Here is a 16,382-nt window from a genome sequence, read left to right as displayed (position 1 = left end):
TTCTTCGTGTTTGTAAAGCCTCTAATATTCCAGGTCATCACATTTAACGTTACACAATGCTCTTCTGTCATCTGAGGTAGGGTGCATATGGGAGGAAAAACAGGACCATATAATGAAAAACACTCCTGTCTCTTGTAGCATCAAAGTGCACCACAGGGCAGGGGGGCATACTGCTCCCAAGTGGCAATTGGCCTTCATAGCTATCGAAAGTCCAAAGGCACTCACTAACACCCCAAACTGTTAAAACCAACAACACATCCCATTCCTTAACCGAACAGTCTCCCTCCTCCCCCGCCAGAAACTACAACTTATCGGCTCCCAGTACCGCACCCTCTCCCCATCCATCCCTACATTATGGTAGAAAAAAACTACAGCGCTACGTAACAACAAATCAAAAATGTGGCAGCAACAAGGGGTTGCTGAACGGCATTGGAGGGTCGCAGTGGCTAGGGACGCTCCATGCGACACAGGCCTGAAATGTCATATATGGGCTTTGCCGTGGGGTTCTAACCGGAGGCGAATTCCCCGCATTATATGTTAGTATAGCAGTGGTGAGCCAACAGATGCAAATAGCAAGCAAGGAATAGGAATAATTAAACCGTCACTTCAGCAGGTTATCATGGACCCCCGCGGGGGGGAAGGCTCTAGGGTCCGTAATGTCCCTGGTGAATCTTTCCACTGTCTCAGGGGACGTGAAGAAGGATTTCTTGCCATCCAGCACCACCCGGAGCTTGGCCGGGAACAGCATGGAATACCAGATGTCTTTTTTCCTTAGGGTATTCTTGGCTGTCTGGAATGATCTCCTCTGGACCTGCACCTGTGGGGTGAAGTCGGGGAAAAGTCATATTTTTGCCGAGCCCCAGCGTAGTTCTCCCTACTCTCTTGCAACTCAGACGAGAATGTCTCTGTTCTGGTAATTCAAAATAATAGCTATTATCAGTCTCTCTGGTGTGCTCGTTCCACCATAAAAATGTGGGTGACAAGAGGGTTTTCCAGGATTTCCAGAAGAAGCTTTTCGATAAAGGACTCAGCATTGTTGATTGGGGTAGATTCCAGAATTCCGGTGATCCTAATATTGTTTCTCCTAGACCTCCCCTTGAGATCGTCGTTCTTGGCAATCACTTTTTTATGTTCTTTTGAGGAAAGCCACCTCGTGTTGCAGGGTTGCGATCTGATCTTTGCCGACTCCGATACACTGCTCTGCCTCGGACATGCGGCTGCACAACTTTTCAATTTGGACTGCAGAGATGTTTGCCTTACAGGTGAGCGCATCTATCTTAGCCCCAAGACTGTCTGTGCTACCTTTCAAGGCCATCAGTGCCTGGTTGAGCATGGAAACATCCAGCTGGAAGGGTACAGGGGTGCGGGGGGCGGAAGTGTGGCTGGTCCGTCCTGGCAAACTGCTCCATCCTGGACTGACGTATATAGGCGGGAAAGGCTAGTTGGAGAGGTGACAGACTTGGTGTGCTGGTCAGGCCAGCATATCCTTCAGTGAGATCTGTAGCAAGATGGAGATTGGCCTCTCGTCCTTGTTCCACAAAGGATCAAAGTTGAGAATCTGCAGAGGGTAGAGGGTCTATACGAGTGTATGGGGAGGCCCATGGTCTCAAATCAGTGAGAAATCAGGATATGCAGAATGCGGGGTGGCAGGTAATGCGCCCTGCAGAGAGTTAACTGACCATACATTTTCAGCAGCACATCCACCTCCTGATTGATATGTAAACTTGCATCCTCCCATCCTCCAACCCTGGAGGCAGCTCCCAGAGCTCCAGATTCCAGATATTTAGTTCCTAGTTGTGGGTGTAGCATGTGCTGGAGACAGCAGGGCAGAATAGGCAGTCCAACCAGCCGCTGCAGACCACTCAGTCAGCGTGCTTCCATGTGGTGTTCAAAGTGTTCAGTGGTGTAAACCCAGAGGATGGTGTTGGTTGATCCAGCTGGGGCAATGGCATGCAGGTGGGGTTTTCAGAGCAAGTGAGACATGGCGTGAGGTTGGTGTTCCACACCCAACCTGTATCAGCAGCGGGACATTGCGGCGCAGCACAGTCCAGCTCGCTGTGGCACCCAGAGTCTCTTGGTGAGGGGAATGACCAGAGGTAGACAGCGGGGAAGCTAGGCGGTGGGGGCTGGAGCGGTGTTATGCAGTGTAGTAGGCCTCAGGGGCTTTGTCCTTCCCCCAGTTACCAAGCGTCATGGGCCGGAGTTTCTGCGTCCTCCAGCGGAGCTCCTCCGGTGTAGGTGATGTAATGGTGTCAGAGCCAGTTTGTGCAATTATGAACAGATCCACCCAGGCCGAGGTGGCCCGCTCAGTGTTCTAAGAGGGGTGCCCGCACCACAGCAGGAAAAATGACGGCCTTGGTTATGGTTCGGGACAGTGCAGGGTCGGTACATATGGCGGCCGCTGTAGGGGCATCAGTGGGGGCTTAAAACATATTGCAATGAGGCCAGCCTACATTGGCCAGCCCCACAGGGCCCGCTCTCCGCTCGAGGCTCCAACTTGGGTCCGACGTGGAGATGGACGTGGTGCGGCATAGAGACCGAGTGATCCAACGGCCCCCGGTGCATCCAGTGCTCAGTGGGTGAGATCTGCAAAGGAAGTGTCTCCTAATGGGGTCTCAGCTATTCCAGGGTAGAAGATTTGCATCTCACGTCCTCAGGTATTGTTGGTGGATTCCACCAGCAATGGTGAGCGGTTGCGATGCAGTCAGATGTCCATGGCCATTTCCCAAGCCGGTACATGGAGGAGGAGCAGCGTGTGCCCCTCACCACGGGGTGGGTGGAGGCCACCTGTGAATAGGAGCATCGGGGTAGGGACTCCACTGCAGTCAGTGCACAGGGCAGGGGCCTCCTCCCTGCCATCTGTGTGCAAGCAGAGCCACAACGGGTGGCCATCCACAGTGACAAGTGCCTCACTTGGTGAGCCGTTGGGAAGCACATGCGTCTGTCTGGGCCTCACTTCTCTCCAGGCGTGGGTGGCGCAAGTATGGTCCATTGGTCGGCGGTCCGCACCGTTGAACAGCTGCAATCGGGGGTTCTCCAGTCATCACCACCAATGCCCCATAGGTTTGCACGTCCCGCAGATCCAAACTTTCAAGTTAATACACCGGACAAAGCAGGATGCATGTAAGGATTAAGGTCAGCCTGTGTCTGAGCTTTTTCAGGCTGTGGCCATTTCCCAGCCTCACAACAGCAGCCTTCCAGGGATACATATTTAGTGAATCGTTGAAGACACACGTGTGCTTTTAAACATCAGTTTCCCAGGAAGGTCTGTGCATACTATTACTGAAACCACAAATGATGCTCTCTACTGTGGTATTAAGAACACCCTAAGGAATGTTCCTTTAGGTTCCAACAAAATGATTGCTCACAAATCACCTCACAACCTCTTAAAATATTGACACCCTCAGCCTAATCAAATGTTCTGGCACAGCTCGTAAGAATTGGCCAGGCAAAATACAACCAATGACATGTGTGATTGCCAGTTAGGGAGAATCGGACTTTGAGTATCGCCAATGCTGAATAATAATGTAATTTTCCGTATCCGTACGGTACTGCAATTAAGTTTGCAGCACTTGCCATCCAAGGTTTATGGTACCTTTTTAAGTCCCCTGTGTATTTTTTTGTCCCTGGTCTATGTCCCACATTGATCACACCCTCAAAAACACACACATCACTTGTTGACATCTTTGTGCTATTGTACAGGCACCCTTCCGGAGAATGCCAAACGTGAGTGAGTTATTGAAAGTAATTTCTGATTACAACTGTCATCCCTTTTCTTCAAATAAATACAAATATAAATATTAAGAAGACCTGGACTGTCATATAAATACCTGGCCATATCATGACAGGACATGGCAAATGGTGGTACTGCCTGGTCATAAGGTGGCAACAGCTAGCAACTGGTGTGAATATAGTATACACGATGGCAGTGCCTGGTGAATGCTAGCCATTGCCTGTGCAAAAGCGAAACAATGTAGTTTTGCCAATTCTAAATGTCAAAGCCATTAATGTGTACATTTCTTCATGAATGAGTGACAACTTTCGAGGAATAATACGATACCTTAACCCAAAGGTGGAGACGCTTCAAACGCCTCCATTGTGTACTTAAACATGCTCTGACTTCGCCACATTTTCTTTCTAGGGCCCTAAGGCATATCCGATAGATTTGTCATCTCACACTGTGTAACAAACTTCCTACATGCACAATATGTTTACATTTCATATTTTCAATGTAAATAATGGTAAAAACATGCTTTCGTACTTTTACAATATCTTTCCCTGTGGACATGAATGTGTGCATTTTATAAGAATACAGAGATGCCCGACATTATAACAATTGTTGCAATGTATTTTAAAGGAAAATTACTTCAAAAGGCATTTAACGATGTCCCAGTATCAGAAAAAAAAACATATGCCTTTGGGGCGTTTCAATATCCTATGCTGTAGCTATGTATTGAGATACTAGTTATGTCTAATCATGTGCGGGGGGGGGGGGGGGTATGCAATATGGACATCAGCTTTAATGGCAGCAGATAATTGCAAGGTCCTAAATGCTAGATGTTTCATGCGCAGTGTTTGTGAGATTAAAGACAGGCTCTGGCGTGTTGTGAGCAGAACATCTGGAATGTGAATGCCTGAGAATGCTCACCATTTGCTATCCTAGCTGCACGTGGCATTGCATGGAAGCATTATTTGACTATAGTTAGCATAACTACATTTTTAAAATGACTCTTTAAAATGATGCACGTATTACACTGTGGAATATTCAAACAGAGGTGATGCACGTGTTTTGTGTCCTCGGTGGGTGGTAGGTTTGTGTGTGTCCAGATTATACTTGGAAGATATTTTGGGTGTGATTCACAAAAATGTTTTCAATGAGACTTTCCCATGTGAAGACATTTGTGTAAATCAGACTCTTTACGTACAAATCTCTTATCGTAATATCGTGGAAAATGGAATTAATGGTCCTAATTCACAGAAGCGTTTTATAATGGCAAAACCCCATTGGAAAATGCTCTGTGAATCTGTGTACCATAGTACAAAACTACCAGTTAAAACTCATCACAGCCACACTTTCTTTATGTAAGTTGTTGAAACAAGATGTATTCTCACCTGAGAAGCCAAGAATTATTCTTGTTTTACAGAAGACACGCGCTTATTCTGCTCACTCAACATGAAATTAACGGCACCACACCTCATAAGTGGTTATTTGAGCAAAATGAACTGTGACTCAAGTGCTTCTCAATTTGTTGTGATAAAGATAATAGGCTTGAACAAACATTTATTTTTTGTGCATAAAATCAATCTTATGTATGTATTTATTTATTGGTTATTTATAAAGCGCCTTTTTCAACAAATGGTGTTTCAAGGCGCCACAAGACAAAAAAAGGGGTGCAGGGAAGAAAACAACAATAACGGTCCTACTAGGCTCATTCGGATTGTGCAAGTGCAGGACTAGGCAATGTGTCATTCGGATTGTGCAAGTGCAGGGGGGAGGTAGTGGGGAGAGCAGAGGAAAAGGTCAGGTGGAAGGGATATGGATAGGGTGGGAGGGAGGTGCAGATCAAGAGGAGTTATAAGTGTTATGCATTTGATCATTTTTCAATAATTACTCTTCTGAAATTCATATATCTAAGATTGTCCCAAGTGTGATGTACGAGTATCGCTAGATGGCCTTGAGTGGGATCCGGATGGACCTAATATGGTATTTGGTAGGGTTCCCACTGTAGCTGTCATATGCTCTATGTGGTTTTATTGTTCTGTATATTTGTTTATGTGAAATGCTGTGTGGTGGACCTGATTTAAGTTTGCAATAAGGATGGACAATAGTATGAATATCCTTTGTAGTGAGCATATGATGCTTATATGCTGGGTAGTATTGAAAGAAGGGATGAGGTTTCACTTTCCTAGAGAGTGAGTGTGGGGTTAAGCTTCATGGGATGTTGATAGGGAACAATGTTGGGTGAGAGTTTTGCTGTGCAAGCTATCAAGCCATGGGTGGAGTCAATTGGGAAAGAGAGACCAGGAGCATATCAGATTGCCAGTTAAGAGTGGGGTAACATGTGCCCCATTAAAAACGGGTTTTTGGAGGTTATTGTTATTGTGCTTCGAAGCTGATTATCTTAATGGGTCACTGATAGGAGTCATGGTTCACTTAGTTGTACAGGCAAATTGTGATGGATTTACCTATTACCATGCAATGTTCTTCCAGATGGTACAGAACATTTGATTTAGTTTGATTTTGACAGGGGAATTTATAGAGAAGTACTATTACTCAGAGGTCTGTAATTGCTGGATGAACTAAGCACAACACAACAAATAACGAGGCTCAATGTAGGAACAGTGTATTTGTCTGTGCTTTTCTAAAGTGGGTATTGCTGTATGTTGCGCTAACGGACAAACAAAGGGAGTTCCACAGTCACAGGGCCTAGTAAAAATTAAAATAAATGGACAAGCTATTGTTTTCTCGGACACCTCAGCATTTGCAGATGTAGAGACATCATATTAAACAGAGAGTAATGCTGCAGTAATATGGTCTTTGTAAAATAAGGACCTTGGCAATAGCATGCCCTGTGGGCTGAAGACAAGGTCTTAATGATTTTTGCAAGTACAGGGAGCCAAGCCCACTCTTAAATAATAGGGGACATGTGTCCTCTTTGGCCAGTTCCTGTCAAAGGCTTGGTGGCTTTGTTCTGAATAACCTGCAAACAACAGATGATCTATCTGTTTATCACCTCTGAAACAGGAGAGGACCATAGCAATGCTGGCCCAAACCTGGAGGTTCAGTCCTCCCCTGACACACTCACAAGCAACAACTCAATTGTCACATAATTCAATTAAAGCTACAAGGTTCACATCCAGGTTTCTATATCTATCAATGGAGTAGATTTGGGTGACCTAGGCATAGGACTAAAATTTACGGTCAAATCTGCAAATGTTCTTGACAAGAGGATGAACATTAAAAATTAAAAGTCAAAGGGGAAAATAAGCAGCGTGGGGAATCCCAGAGGAGTATGCACATGGCAGAGGTACATATTCAAGGTACTGATGACTGATGGTGATCTGACAAAAAGATGACAATAAGGACACCACTAGTTCCACATCACCTTTTTTTTCATACCTGAAGGAATTGTGCCTTTGTTCGATGATGTCAACAACTGTCAGAAAGATGTAAAAAAAACAGCAGCACTATTATGCTGTTGTCAAACACAGCTCCTTAAAGATAGAACCACACAGATAGCTGTCATAACTCTGTCTCTTAGTTGGCCTAACACTGGCCTGCTGGTCATCACGAAAATCAGGGTCCTCAATATATTTCTGCAGCTGCAAGGTAACTGCTCTCAGTTAACTAGGTGCAGAATCGATGTAGTGATATCAGATGTAGTTTGGCCGGATCTGAGGGGTCCAAAGTTATTTTTGTAAAGGGATTTATATTTAATGCATTTGAAGGTGGAAGGCACCACCCCAGAAGCAAAGGAGCTACTAACAATATCTGAAAAATACAGGAAAAATGGCAGCATGTTCATTTACAAATCTAAGTTGACAGGGATCCATCGGTGAACTTAATTTCAATGTTGGCAACCAGGACATATCTGCATCAGTCACATGCAGGAATCTTGTAATAGTGGACGTTTTTTCGGAAGGGAAATGCAATATTACCACACGATCAGGTGTTGAGTCTCACCTATGTTCAATAAAATCCAATACTCTTTTGATTTGCCCTGAAAAATAAGTTGTGTTCAAACCTTTTTCACAGGCATGATTAAATGGCTTAAAATCAGGATTTGGCAGTATTTATTTTGATTTGTTTCTATTTTATTTATTTGTTTATTTGTAAACCATGGTCAAGCCGCATCGTAGCACTTTGTGCAAGAGGGAAAGCTGATCCTTCACAAGCCATGAACATTCTGGATCTGCAAAGTGCTGCAAAGGAGGATATTTCAGAGTTGATCCAAGTGCGTGGCATGCTTAGAGAAAAATGCATAGACAACAGGAGGCTGAAGAGATAAAACAGAGCAAATTAACAACGGGGTCCTGGGAGTCTCTCTGCCAGACATTAGTCCTGGTTACGAGAGACTTACCCAGAGTCTTTAGCTCACTATCTTTCACAGAGAAGACATATCCCAAACATATCAGTCTTTGTCCTGCCCTGGGGCAGTCCAGCACCGAAATGCTAGGCAATTCTCCTCTGAACAAGAGTACCAACAGAAACCCCAGATACGTGTTGAGGAATGGTATTATTTGCATGATAGGATTCAATTGGATAAGTGATTTTGTTTATATAGTGTGGACTTGTGTAGAGGAAGAAAGACCCAAAAACGAAAAAGATAACTAGACATTTGGTGGTGCACAAGTAGATGGGTGGGAAACCTGGAGCTGATGGCCATAGTGAAGGCAGAGAGGTAGGTATAGTGTTACTGAAGTAAATGATTTCATGTTTTTAATGCGTTGAGGCAGAGATCTTTGGCAGACATCCAGGCCTGGATTTCCGTGGGACGGGAATTGATCTGGTGTAGGTCTTCGGGGTTGTATAGTAGGTAGGCAATGACCGTGTTGTCTTCATAGAAATGAGAGTATTGGCCTTTTTGGACTGCCGGTCAGTAGGTCTATTCATGGATGATTCCTGGGCTAAAGACCATATTGTCCACAGAAGACCTAAACTAGTTGACCAACCAGTAGAAGGAGTTGACGCATGACCCCTCACCTCTGGGTCCTATCGTCGAACAAACAACTACCACGTCTTTACTTTTCCTCTAACCATCAAGATTCTACCTCGTCTGATTTGATAAAACCTGCCCATTTTCCCATCATAATCGGGATCCCCTCATTAAGAAGACATAACCCAACCATTGACTGATCTAAGAATATTTTACACCTGTACTCAGACTATGTTCTATAATACTGTTTGCGCAAAGCTCATGAGCTCGAACTGGCTTCTGTTATTGCTCGCGAACAGAAGGTCACTACTGTATCGCAACTGGATTTATCACGTATCTCTCCTGAATACCACATGTACAAGGGTATGTTCAGGCATTTTGAAATCAGAACATTGCCACCACATTGTTCTGAGGACTGTGCTATCGATCTAATCCGTGATGTTGTAACCCCTTTTGGCCGGATGTATACACTGTCCTTACTGGAGAAAACTGCACTGAAAGAGTATCTCAACAGGAACATCAATACCGGACTCATATAGGAATCTAAATCACCAGCTGGTGCTTCTCTATTCTTTGTGCCCAAGAAGGACACTAAGAGGTTATGCTCATTGTAAGAGGATTCAATTCAACACTACAGCTAAGTCAACGCCTAGTCTAGAATACTGAATGAAAACCCTTATTGATATATCCTTATGTCCAGTTCATGCGTTCTGGATGACTACCCCTATATAACACCCCTCTCTTGGAATCCCCCTGACCCCACTGAGCCAAGAAGTAGTTCTGTTTTGCAGGTTAAAAGGTTTATTTGAGAATTTAAACAATATATATATATATATCACACTTTATAATAAATTAATAATTGAATATCACACTTAATCTGAGCAGTAATCAATAATGGATAGTCTGGCACTAGCACACTTGTGAATAGAAACAGAAGAATAAGGTGGTAGAGAATGCTTTATATAAGTTCAGATGGATGCAATGTTGAATGAAAATGCAATACAGAAAATGCTAAATATGATTTCAACAAAACAATGTAATCACTTTTCTCTGGCAATCCCCTCCCCCTTTATGCAATGCAAGGAAATGGAAGGAAAGCACACAGTTCTCAGAAATGCAATCAGATGTAATTCAGTTCACCCCAGCAAGCTTAGACTACAGAAGTTTGAAACACAGGCCCAAAATGCTTTTATATGTGCTGGCAATTAAGTGAAAAATATGCTAAAATGCTTTTAATTCCCTCTAGAGGTTCAGGGTGAGTGGTGTCAAGTTAATATTAGTCCAGGCTCACTCTAGCAATGATTCAGGGATGGTTCTTAAGAGGCAAACAAATTTTTAGCAAGGAAAGCAAGGAAGCTGCTGTTTTCACACGTGGAGAAATTTGCAAATCGCGGTAAAATTCGCGAGTGCAGTGTTCGCGATTGCGGCAGAAATATAGAGAATAGGAATGCGGTTCTAGGTTCGTTGAGAATCCAAGATTCCCAGCTTTCAGAGGAAAGTTACTGCAAGTCTTTAAGACAAACGGTCACGGAGATATGAGCGATATGGTAAAGGTCGTTTTTCAGATTTGGAATTTTAAAGTTCAAAGTGACAAGTGACAGCTAGCAACTAGAAATGACAGGTGACAGCTTTACAAAATGACAGGTGACAGTTAGGAGGCAGTTCTACTTAGATTAAAATAGATTGAATTATATTATTTTAACTAAGAGATTGGTTCTGCACAGTTCTGCTAGGTACTCACAATATATTTAGAAATAGAATGGGCCTCGCCACGGATCTGGTCAGGTTTTTTTCACTCGCCACGGACGGTCTCTGCGCACAGTGCCGGGGTCAGCTCTACTCTGCTGGTCTGGGTCTCTGGTTCTGATCAGGTCTGTGGGTCCGGATACAGCGGTCTCCGGTTCAGCTGGTCTCTCTCTGGATACAACACTGCTCTCTGGCAAATGGCAAGAGTTCTTGCAAAGAATTCAAACAGCTCGCCTGGCTGTGATAATGGCAATGATTTGAGGCCTGCTAAAGAGGGATTTAGCTTGTAGTTGACCTCTCTGCTACAAATTCTGAAGTAAAGTCTTGGTCTCTGAAGGTGGATAGATTGAAGTCTCTATGTTGGCTCTCTGGAGGTTGATGGAAGTAAAGTATGGATTTTCCCGGCAGAGCGTCCCGCAGCAGATGGAATAGAATGTCCCTATCTGTCCTGTCTGTCTGCTTTTATGTGTTTTGAAAGTGGGTGTGTGTGCAGCATCACTAGCCAGCCCCTCTCTCAACTGCCCATTGGCCCAATTCTCCCCTCTCCCATGATTGGGGAAGGAACTGTGAGTCAGAGTGATGCTGTAGGTTTTATGGGTCAGAGGATCCTCCCCTGGTCAGTTTGCCCACAAAATCTATATTTGATCAAAATGCACACTTCATAGATACACAGTGGTTTGAAATTACATGCATCCATCATGCATTTACTGATGGTAGCCCCTGTTCAAACTCTGCTCTTCCTGGGAGCTTGCATTGAGAAATGGCAACATATTTCACTTTTTGGTCAGGTTACCAATATCAGATTCTTACTCAAATTTACCCAAATGTGTGCAAGGCATGCAGGCATTAATTGATGAAGTATCAGACTTTTCACATGCAGACATTTTAAGTAATACCCTCTTAACTGCTAGTTTGCCCCCAGATCATGCCACCGGTTCTAAAAACCTCTTAAAATGTGGGCAGAAAAATCACAAGAATTATGGTATCATTTAAATAATTTTCACAAGTCCGTACTATGAGTTATTCATCTTTTTCTAAAACCATATTCTGGCTACAGGGGTGTGTCTTTTCAGGTCACATGGTACAGAAACCAGTCTTTCCACTTTCTTCAAGCTCAGCCTCTGTCTCCAGTTTCTCCCCCTCCCAGTTTCTGCCAAGCCAGCTTGCTCTCACATGCAGTGCTCCTCCCCTTTCCTTCCAGGAGGAAGCCACATTTACGACTCCCACCAATAAAACATTTGCCTGAGTCAGGACAGGGCTTTGTTCAATTTCCTGCAGAGCCCAGGTAATTCAATCAGAGAAGTGTCAGATCCCTTTTGGTTGGAGCAGCAAAAGGCAGCCAGGCCTGGGAGCTGCTGTGGATCCAGTTTCACTCCAATTGGGGGGAAGTTGTCAAGCAGAATCCAGTTCCTTAAGCCAGGCCCCAGCTAATGTCACTTTTAGTTACCCAGTTTTCTGCATTCAAATAAAACTAACCATTTTTACATATGCAGCTAGAATGCTGATTCTAAGTTTCAAACTATGACATTTAAACAATTGCAACCTATGTGACACTCAAAAGTAGGTCACTCATTTCTTTTAAACATTTAAATTTTTAGTGTCTTTCAGTCCAAATTTACTTAAACTGCTGAAATCCACAGCTCAGCCAGTCTTGTTATAAACCTTCAAGTCACTTCAGAATATAACTTTACATTGGATCCACCTCTCAGTAAGTCTTTCTTTGGCCTGCTTTGGGTTCATTTATTCAGTTTTACACAGAAAAAAAGTCTGGTGTTGTTTTAAACCGCCGGCTTTCTGATAGTGGTGAGTACTGGTAATGCAACCAATTTGGGGGTTTTTCTTGGATTAATGCATTCCAAACAGGAATGGTTCTTACATGGTAGTAAATCCTTGCTTAACATTGTTTTGATGGGGCTCCTTACAGTAAGATGGTTATGTGGAACCCCACAAAAGGGTTGAATCTTTAAAGTGGTCCAATGAGTCACGATTTCAGCAACTTTTTGACATCAGTAACAGTGGATTTTGTTAACAAAGATCTTTCTTTACACTGGTGGGTGGCAAGTTAGGTAACCATTTTGGTGTGCGCACCAACTGCGTGGTTCTCCTGGATTCTGGCGCACTTGTGGGCTTTTTGGCCATCTTGGATTTTCTAAGCCCACAGCACCAAATGTTGCAGCATGATAGCTCAAACGTGGGTCAGGACACCCAACATCATGTCTTGACAATCGTGGTCTCAACTAAGTGACCATCAAAGAAAAGTACCCTATGCCACTTACACAAGCCATATTGGAAGCAGTGAACAGAGCTTAATACTAAATAAAGTGAAATCTTAGAGGGGCTTACCATGTCCTATGAATCCGTACTTCAGATGAGTGGAAGACTGCCTTTTGCACACCTTATAGCCACTATGAATATCAAGTTATGCCCTTTGATCTTGCAAACGCCCCTGCAGTCTTCCAAATCTTTATCAATCGCATTTTTCTGATATTTTGTGCATTTCTGTTATCATTTATCGGGACGATATCTTGGTTTTCTCTGACACTCGATCTCAACACAAGAAAAGTGTGCATACAGTCTTACAAAGATAACAAGAGAACCATCTATTAGTTAAACCCGATAAAAAGGCACATTTGAAGTCACTTCCGTTTCCTATTAAGGATTTGTTCTTTCGGATCAAGGCATCAGTATGGATCCCCGTAAGTTTGAAGATGTACTGAAGTGGCCCTCTCCTTTATCAAATGTTTATCGTAAATTCAAACCTAGCTTTTCTTCCAAGACATTGCCTATCACCAAACATTTCCGAAAAAACATTCTGTTTCTGTGGGTTGACTATGCTGAAGCTGCCTTCATCTCACTTAAGGAAGACTTTGCTATGCACCTATTCTTGTGATAACTGACCAAGAGAAACATTTCATAGTAGAGACTGATGCAGCTGAATGTGCCATATGAGCTGTTCTTCTTCAAGCAGATCAGAACAGAATAGATCATAAATGTTTTCTACATGTCCAAGCCCTTATCACCCAGGGAGAGGAACTATTTGGTGTTAGAAAAAGAACTGCTTGCTGTGAAGTATGCCTGCATTGAGTTGAGGCATTTGCTGCTAGGTTCTACACATATCTTTGAAATAAGAACAGCACAGAAATCTTCATGTTCTACAACAATTTGAATGCTGTAATAGCCGTCAAGCCCGATGAGACTACTTTTTTTTCACAATATGGCTTCATGGTCACATACATACCTGTACGGGACAACATACTTGCAGATGCCCTGTCTCATCCTGATTTCTCCTTTTCATCCAAGACTTTCCCTCCTGAACCACTGTTAAAGGATAAGAGGTTTGTGTATACTGTCATTGTATTTCTTGATGTGATCAAGGAAGCTACTATCATCAGTGACTTGGACCACCAAGGATATGAAACGATAGATGGGTTCACTTTCAAGAACAAGCATCTAGTTATTCCAACACCTGAGTTGCAACCACAAGTTCTAAGATGGTGTCATGACACCAAGATAGCAGGACACTGTGGTGTAAATGCTACTCATAACTTTATCTCCCGTATATTTTGCTGTCGTCTTTATACATTGATGTTAAGAATTACCTTGTTTCCTGTCCCACATGTGTCAGCTGTAAGACTGTGTCATCTAAAACTTTGGGCAAACTTCAACAGTCACCTCTACCGAAGCGACCATGGCAAATCATCTCCATAGACGTTGTGGTAGGTTACCACCTTCAGAACATTTTACGGCTATAATCATTACCATCGGTGGCACACTTCACCCCATTACCAGGTCTTCCTACAGCACCTCAGATGGCCAAAGCCATCCATAAAAACATTTTTCGTTGAACCCTCCAGTATCATCTCTGACCGAGGCTCACAATACATCTCTCTGGAGTTTACTGTGCACACAACCAGGAATCTCCTGGGCATTATCTTCAGGTTATCATTCTCAATATAATGGTCAGACCAAACAACTCAATCGGACAATGGAACAATATCTGAGATGCTGTGTTTCTGCTAGTAACGACAATAGGGTGGAAGTGTTCCCTACTGCAGAATATGCCTATAACAATGCCTTACACTCCGCTATCAACATGAGTCATTTTTATTGTACCTGTGGTTACAATCCTCTCTCATTACCATTTGAAGTTGTTAGAACCACCAACATACCTTTGTTGGATGCCTTGATCTAAGAGATAACCAAAGCCCACAAGGAAGCATACTGCAATCTCATTTGAACAAACAATTAAGCTGACAGGAAGAGGGTTGATATGCCTAATTGGTCCATAGATACTCATGTCCTTATTTCTACCAAGTACCTTCCCGGATGGTTATGCCCTTCTAAATTGCTCCACCGATTTCTGGGTCCATTTCCTAATATACAGAGGATCAACCCAGCTGCCTACAAACTGTAACTCCTTTCTTCAAGGTAACTCATTCACCCAGTGTTTCATGTCTCCTTATTCAAAGCATGCATCCCTGACTCATACCCCCCTGCTCCTGATGGTGAGGAATATGAGGTATCCGACAGCTGTGACTACAGATACTCGAAAGGGGAGTTCAATATTTGGCAGACTGGAACGGTTAGACCACTTTGGAACTCTCCGGCGAACCTGCATCACACATTCATGCCCCCTCCCTTTTAAAGCGGTTTCAAACCACTCACCCTTGGAAACCTGGACCTTACTTTCTGGGAAGGGGGCATGCTGTCATCACCTCCTGCTGGTCGTTGTGGCATTGATGGCGGAAGTGTAAGCCTTTGGGCATTGCTGTCACATTCTCCATGTACCGCACACTGCAGTATAGTTAATTTCCAAGATGGCGATCTGCCACGGCAGACGCTGTGCATAGTGTAGCTTCCAGATAGAGTCGGAGCATTGCAACCCTATGTTAAGGATTGCTATTGACGCTCCTCTAGTTTGTCTTGCCAGCCCATGCTAGTCTTCATCCTGTCCTTGATCTGCCTCCAGTTTCTGACTTGCACTTACCCTTCCTTCATTTGTCACCCTGCAGTTTCTTCCTGTTTCTGTCCATCCTTATTGCCTGTGCCTACATCCTACACATTGGATCCAAAATTGCTGCTTACCTGCACTGGGGATTTAGGATTTAATTTCGATCTGGTTGCAGGAATTTCTGGAATACCATGGTGGCAGTTTTGAAGAGGTTTTTGTGCTGCTGGCGTTTCCCCTCATATATTTGAGTTTTCTTCTGAACTCCACCTTGCTTTGCATGTATCTTTGGTCGAGCTACCAAGGTGGTGACTGGATCATCTGCCACCTCTGACCACCTGCACTCAAGAAAGAAGGGACGGACAGCTAGGAAAACCAGCTGTTAAGGTACATGAGCAACAAGTGAGAGGTGAGTGTGAGAGCGTGGTATGGGCGGTTGGTCAAAGGGTTGATGCAGTCCTTGATGGCTTTGAAGAGTGCTCTGCTTTCATTGTTGGCCTTCACTATGGTGTTTTATGTAGTATGTGGCCTTGTCAGTTGTTCTAAGTGTTAAATTAAAGTTGCAACACAGGCTCTTTAGTAAGGATCACACATGCTGGCAGGAAAGGGAGGAGCAATCAAAATGACAGCAAATTCGAAAATAATGAAGGTTGGATGCAGCAAGTCATGCCTTTGTTTCTCTGTCTTTTCGACTATAATAGTTTGAGTTCCACCAACTGGTGATGAAGGAAACAGACCACTAACATACTCTCCCACTGCTGCTGCAGCATCCTTTCCTTCTACGGGTATAGCGTACATGCTTTGGAGCTCACCAGTTGCTCCGATGTACTGCGTCACAGATGCGTCCTGATACGCCTGATGCTGCTCACAGCGTCACATGCGGAGGCACGTTCAGTATTCCTGCTGCTCGCTGCAGGGCCCTACTCTGGTGCATGTCTGGCTCTACCACTGCCTCCTTCAGCGGCCCGTGCTGCGATGCGTCTGGCTGAGGGCAGCCTCCTGCAGCTCGCTTTCTACAGGAGCACTGTGCA

Source organism: Ambystoma mexicanum, chromosome 4q, assembly GCF_040938575.1.
Source record: "Ambystoma mexicanum isolate Mex_15411 chromosome 4q, UKY_AmexF1_1, whole genome shotgun sequence".
In the NCBI taxonomy this organism is placed as follows: Eukaryota; Metazoa; Chordata; class Amphibia; order Caudata; family Ambystomatidae; genus Ambystoma; species Ambystoma mexicanum.
Note: the sequence above shows the minus strand (reverse complement) of the source record.